We start from the raw sequence: 7,857 nt of genomic DNA, 5'->3' as shown, positions 1-7,857 counted from the left end.
AAACCTACAAAAAAGAATAAAATAAAAAGAAGTTAAAACTAGAATTTATCATTTTAAATCTTCAATACATGTAAAATTGACATTTTGGTTAAATAAGCTACGAGGTTGGAGGTTGCTATCAAAGATTACTAATCCATGTCAGTCACCCATACAAATTGACTTTACACTGAGGTTGCAATTGTGCAGTGCTTATCACCTGGTTACAGTAGTAACTTGATAGAATTGCTTAATATTATTTCATATTTTATCTACAGTTTCTAGATTATTAATTGTTTTTCTCTTTGTAGATAATGATAATACAAAGTTGTAAAGTCAAGTCAAGGTGCTACGTTTTAGTACACGTAATTCACTGATCATTTAATGCTGCACATTCTAATCAACCATGTAGAAGATGTACTCAGACCTAGGAGTAAATGGGTTTATGGCACCAAGATATTATGCAAAGTGAATCTCAGAGGCTAATTCATGTTTGATTTTGGTTGACCATGATTGGATTGAAGACAGATCAAAAACAGATTATAAAATTAAAAAGAAAAGGTTTTACATCAATTAATGTTATTGCTTGTAGAAAATTCTTTCTATCTTGAATAGGATTTTTTCAGGACTAAATTGAAATCTTAGTTCAAAGAAACACTTTTCTTTTTAGAAACCATTGGCCATGTGTAAAATTACCCTTTTTACAAAGAAGAAAATAACGTTTTAAAGGGCCTTTTCATTCCGTTAAAGGATTAGTCACTCAAATAGGTTCGACTGTACTTCGATATTTTTAATTGCTTCATATTATACACTCAAATATGTAATAGAGTTAAGATTTCTTGATTTGTTAAAACTAGCTCTACTTTTAAATTGAAATTTTAGTAGAAAATTATTAAGAGTTATCTCCCATAGACCGTTTGCATCAGAAATCAATTTTGTGTTGTAAATTACTCTTTCAAGGTTCACATAAGTTTGATATTTTAAAAAAAATACTTTAACTTGTCAGGACTTAAGTGATAGATATTAGACGTGGCTGAAAGCTTAGATAAAAAAAAAATTGAGTAAGTCTAGATATTTACAGTATGGAAATATTGCAGAAACATTAATTTTTAGATCCATGAAATTTACAGTACTAGGGAATTTTTAAATCTATTGAGAGTAAACGCTGATGTTAAAAAATAACTTTTTATTACTATATTTATGATATAATATGAAATATGGGCCAATTAGAAATGATAACATAAGAATAGGCAATGATAACATAGTCGTATATATGACTTGCCCTTTAAAACAAGGTGAATATGACACACTATTTGCATATTAAAACTTATTATCTAATTTTACTTGTCTAAGGACAAAGGTGTTATTATTGCACTAATATTTTTTACGAAATAATGAATATTGTAATGATATAACCATTCTACTTTTGTTCACATGTAATATGATTATGTCTATATTATTATTTAAATTTTATTATTTGAACACTGACACAATTGTCTCATCAATATTTTTAAAATATGATACTTATACTTGTTTATGGAGAATGTATAAAATTAACAGTGTTCTATATTCACAGCATTTGTTTGTTTGTACAGGTTTTACAAATGATATTGTTGTTATTGAAAGTATATTGTGATACATTGAACCGTCCAAATGTTGTATATTTAATCTTTATTTTTTAAATTATATATATATAGTTTATATTTATTTATTGCAGAGTTTATTTATTTAAGTATGTATACTGTTTATATTTGTATCATGTATTACCATGTAAAATATATAATAAGCTGTACCCTGAGTATCAAAATACTAAAAGAATAACAATTTTTTAAACACTGCTGTTCCTTGTCAAAATTGTACATTTGTTTTGTATATTTATATTTTTGTGATTTTTTTTCCATCTATAAATTTCATTTGCTACGCATCTGTTTTCTCTTTGTGTAGTATTATTTTGTAGGTAAATTTGACATAGTCAAACTTCTTTTTATTTAAAATTGCTAAGATATAAAGAAAAATCTTCCTGTTATTTATTTTATGTACATTTGAATATAAAATTTAAAATTGACTAGCATCTTGGATAACCTCTACTGCTATATATAATAAAATAAACTGTCCTCTCCATAAAGTTTATTTAAAAATTGAAAATATTTGTTTCAAATATTAAATTCCTGTTTCAATGTAAGATTGATTTTTTTCTTATCCTTGATAGTGGTTGTATGCCAAAAATGTATCATTGTTTACTAACATCATCTAGAGACATTTTTTTAATTTTGTTTATATACAAAGTAAATCTTACTGCTGTATGAAACCATCATAAAGAATACCACATTTATATTACAATGTAATTTTGTTTTTTGTTTTGTTTTTTTGTAATACAAAAAGTTTAGACTGTCAGTGATTATTTTGTGCATTAAAAAAATCATTGTATATATCATTATATAATATTAAAGATTGAAGCTAGAGTCCACTTAAAATGTCTGGAATGTTTCCTTTACTATAGTCATTTTATTCTTGAGTTTTTCTGTTTCCATTTTGTTAAGTTGTATTTTTTGGTTTCAGTTTACTACATAATTGCCTTGAAAATGGTTATAATTTTGTTTTATTGAAAGACTATTTTATTTAATATAACAAATGTTTGTGGTTACATTGTAATTTTCGAGATTGTAATTCATAAAGAAATTTAATTTTTTAATTTTTGTTTCTTATTACCTGTCAAAAACACCTACAGTCATTTAACATGTACAGTAGCAACAATATAAGAAAAGGTTTAGATTATGGTTCTAGTCAGTGCCATATTATTTTTTCTTAGTTTAAAAGGTGTTTTTTTTGGTGATATTTTTATATTTGTTTATTTATTTAATTGTCTTCCCCAAAACAACGAAATCCATTCCAATGCCCTTGTTGCCAGTTATTTTTTACAGCACTATTTAACTATGAATCAAAAATATTTAAATAAATTTCAATTTGAAGTTTTTATGCTAATAACTTTAAAAGTCAAAAATAGAAAGGATCAAAATGTATGTTAAATTCAATAATCACCATATGAAGATAAGGAAAATGATATAAACATAGAGATATTTATTATAAAGTTAAAGAATATGTATTTATTTTAAATGAATACTTATTCTTAATGATGTGTATTATGTAGTTCATTGTAATGAATTATCAAAGTTTGATGTTGCATTTACAAAAACACACTATTTACATTTTTTATGTAGATTTGACATGCATACTGGATCTATAATACATATGTTACAGTAACTCTTTATCTAATGATCAAACTGTTGCATAATAAAGTGTTTACTACTAATATTTTCCTTATATTTTTTTGAATTTCAATGGTTTCCCTTAACAATGCATGAATACAATTGTGCAGAGAAACTACAGTATCAATTTTTCTATGTCAAATAAACATTCAAATCAATTGGTAAGATCTGTTATTTTCAAAGGTAAAAGTTTGACTCAAACTAGTTTGAAAGAAATTAGAGTTATCTCCCATAGACTGTTGACAAAATTATTTTTTTAATTCTATTATAAGTATTTTTTTCTCTGTTATGGAAAATAAAAAACAATTCTTCAAATTATCTCCATCCATTCAATACCCAGAGACATTTTCATCAACAGACTCGTCTTATATCTCAAAACTAAGCAAAAAGGCCTATGTTTGTATGGCTATAACTCTATGATTTGCATATCATTGTATGAAAGATATTACATTTTAAGGAATGATGTTATCTTTAATGTACGGAGCAAAATTTCTTTATTCTAGAATTGAATTTGAATAATAATTAAACTTATCAAACTCAAGAAACTTAATATATTTTCTTGTACGGTATATTGCCACATTTGTATCCCAATAAAGGTCATTTGTACTATTAAAAACAATATATGCTTTTGAAAATCAAGTTTGTGAGCATAAGTTTCTTTCTTCTCTTAAAATTTTATCATCAAAACAAATATCTAGTGCTGGTTCCCTTATGTTATAAACTGCCATGCAGTTATTATCAGGATAGAGAACAGCAATTACATCATATATTTCCACAATCCTATTTGATGTATTAACAACCTCAACTGTTATGAAATACTAATATTTGTGAAGATTGCATTGTTTCAGATGTCTGGGTCTAGTACTACAGGATAAATGTTTATATGGAAATAAATGTCTAATTTTAATTGATTTTGCAAATACAATGACTAAAAACTGTGAATTTTAAGCCCCAAATTTAAATTAGGTTTATTCCTGGTTAAATTAAAAATTGTCAACTACTATTAGTACTTTGGCAGTGATTTAGTTTTAAAATAAAGTAAGATTGCTGTAAAAGAAGATCAAATTAATGACATTCAACCTTTGTAGTTTTCTATAAGCAAGATCCAATAAAAATCCAATTACATGTTATTTTGGTATTTCCTGCAATCCCGTTTAATGTATTATCTTTACTGTTACGAAATTCAATGTACTAATATTTATGAAAAATTCATTGTTTTGGATGTCAGTGTCAACTTTAGGATAAATATTAAAATATCCAAATAAATATCAAAGGAGTAGGTCCGGTAAGGACCGATTTTGGCCTCGAAATTTCAGGTCCATCTGACAAAAGATTTTGACCTCTTTTTAAACACTTAAGTGTCTATTTCATTTGAATCAATTAGTTTATGTGAAAGATTCTAACTGATTTTGTCATTAAAAACGATCCGATTCAAACTTTGATATCAAAAATCTACCAAATATGTCGAAACATGTCACTTATCAGATTGTTTTTGTCAAAAATGAAAGTGGCCACAGCCATGTTCATCCAAAACCTTTAAATATGTTATGTATTATCATAAAATACAACTCACATTTCAATATTAAGGATGAACACGAGTGCGGCCACTTTCGTTTTACACGAAAACCGTCTAAAATTTAACTAAAATGATTTGTGAAGATTTCAGTAATTTAGCGTGACTTATTGGTGCTAGTACTCAATATATGTGCATTGAATTGCCAAAAATAACCCATATTTATGTAGCAGAAGCATGCTACTGTCTGATAAATAACTAAAAGTTAATTGCTATATTTTGGGGCCAAAAAGGGGTCTTACCGGACCTACTCCTTTCAAATAGATTTTGCAAACACAATGACAAAAACTGGGAATTTTTAGCCTCAAATTTGGGTTTATTCCAATTTAAATCACAAAATTGTCAACAATTATTACTTTATATTACTTTGTCCGTATTACTTTTATTTGGCACTGATTTAGTTTAAAATGAAAGAAAATATAAAATGGATTAGTAGAATATTTTGTTTTTCCTTTTATATTTGTTGAGTTTAGACAGTATGAAATTGCTTTCTATGTTTTCACTCCCTTCTCTTCAAATTACCGAGTGAATGTGAAAAAGGATATTGTAAATTAATTGATGACACAAAATCCATAATATGCATGTTATAACACCCAAAGTAAAAACAGGTGCTTTGCATATTATTTAATAAATATTTTCTACTGTATGATTGCTTTAAATGAAGATCAAATCAACCATTATTGTGAATATGCAAAAATCAATAAAAATCAAATTATATGTTATTTTGTATTCTACTTTGTCTGTCTGATTACAGTATATAATTGGTTGATATACCTTTGATTGAGAAGCTAGAACAACCATTAAATCACTCTGTTATCTTTATGGTAAAGGTGAATCAAAAGGTGCAGATGTTATTGTGTGTTTAAATTTAATCATTAGATGTGTTTGATTTTTTCTGCTCTTTGTAATCAAATGGAAGCGAGGCATAGCCATCATACATTTCTGTTGTTAACGTTAAGGTACAGTCTGTATACAGTTGTTTTTATTATGCCCCTCCTAGGGTCAGTTCGTCCATCCATGCATTGTATGTCCCTCTGTCTCTTTGTCCCACTTCAGGTGTAAGTTTTTGGTCAAGGTAGGTTTTGATGAAGTTGAAGTCCAATCAACTTAAAACTTAGTACACATGTTCCCTTTGATATGCTCTTTCTGATTTTAATGCCAAATTAGAGTGTTGACCCTAATTTCAAGGTCAACTGAATATAGAAAATGGTATTGTGAGTGGGGCATCCATGTACTATAAACACATTCTTTTTTATCAATATATGTAAGGTCTTGAAATTTTACAAAACTTAAGATCAAGATTTATGTGAGAAAATTCTGATTTTTTTTTTCGTTTTCTGTATTTTTCTAAAAATGTAATATAATTATTTTTGAAGTTATTATTTATTGTCTAAGGATAAAGCTTTTCAGACATCAATATGTTTTAAACTTATTGAAAATTTTGCGATGCTTGTTAAATATGCTTAGTTTTTGGCAGTGATTATTTTAAAAACTTTTACACTGACACTTAGATTTGGAGGGGAGACACAAAATTCTGTGGAACCCTTTAAAATTTGTTTGTTAACATCAGTCAGGGGAGAAAGGACCTTTATCAGGACTCTGAGATCGACTGTTGTTAAGCTCTTGATTTCGGGATTGACACTTTCCGGATCCAGGAATTCTTTTTTTCGGATTTCGGGATGCCGGGATTTATTTTATTTAATTTTGGGACCTCAGGATTTAGTGTTTTTAAGACTGGGATTTCAGGATCAGGACCCCTATTCTCCTCATCAGTTTCTCAGCTGTCTGTTTGTCCCAAAGTCGGTTGATTCATTGAACAATAAAACTTATTAGCATTGAAAATTTCAGTCAGTGAGACTCAAAGATTATTATTTCAAAAATGGTGATGATGGCCTTATCAATTGCAGATAGGTTAACCTTTTATACAAAGATTTGGTTAATGAGACAACTCTCATCCAGTGACCAAATGATGTGGAAGTTTGTCAAACTCTTCGGTGGCTAAACATGATGAATCATCAATATTAGCTATTTTAATTGATTGGTTAAAGGGTTATATGTTTTATTTACATCTAATCCCATTTACCTCATTTCCTGCTTCATTTAGTGTGTCATATTTTATTTATAAACACAATTTGGCACAAACGTATTGATACAATTGAAAATAATTAAAAGGATCTGGAAACAACCTGTTTCCTGTAAAGTGTACATGATGAGGTATTTTCCTGGAATGTTTTAAATAATATTTGACCCAAACATAGTATAGAGCAAATATGGTCACCAAAATTTCTCAATCAACATTAAAACTAGTCCTTAAAAAAAGACAATCAAGTCATAGAATGGAATGCAAAACTGGGAATACCTACCTGTTCAAATTATTGTTTGTTTGGTTTGAATATGCCTGAAATAGTTGCCACTGGACATTAAGCCAACAAAAATCAATAAAAAAAAGACATGTATATATGTTTTTCTACCTAGGAATAGATTATCTAAGCTATCTGATAAAAATCTTTTTGAAATTTGTATCTCAAATGCTTTTCAACATCATGCATTATTTGGCCTTTAATTTTCATCATTCAAACTTCACTGATGAGTCATTAAAAGATGAAAGGAATGTCTGACATAAATGAATAAAAGCCTTGGTATCTTAAAAGAGTGATTTTCTCAAAAAAATGTTTCCCAGAATTTTCTATTGCTTACAAGTTATCTTAACTACTTAATTGTATTTAATTTTACTTTGACTATAGCTTCTCAAAATTTAATGTAATTAGTTTAAATTACATAAATGTACTTTCCAACTTCCTACATGAAAATTACCATTGATTTTCCACTTGAAAATTAGAGCATAATGCACTACAGCTGTCTGTCTGTCCTTTGTCCCTGAGTCAGTTTCTAAATTGGACTGTAGATCTTACTTGTGATGTAAATTTCGGGTAGAGAGACTTAATTATTATATCCTGTTAAAGTAAAGATGGCCTTTTTGCAAATATGTTAACTTTTAAGACCTGGTATGTTGCTGTGTTAATTGGTTAAATAAAGGACTAT

The sequence above is a fragment of the Mytilus trossulus genome, unplaced genomic scaffold (genome assembly GCF_036588685.1).
Source record: "Mytilus trossulus isolate FHL-02 unplaced genomic scaffold, PNRI_Mtr1.1.1.hap1 h1tg000024l__unscaffolded, whole genome shotgun sequence".
In the NCBI taxonomy this organism is placed as follows: domain Eukaryota; kingdom Metazoa; phylum Mollusca; class Bivalvia; order Mytilida; family Mytilidae; genus Mytilus; species Mytilus trossulus.
The sequence above is the reverse complement of the archived record's forward strand: the minus strand, read 5'-3'. Positions refer to the sequence as shown.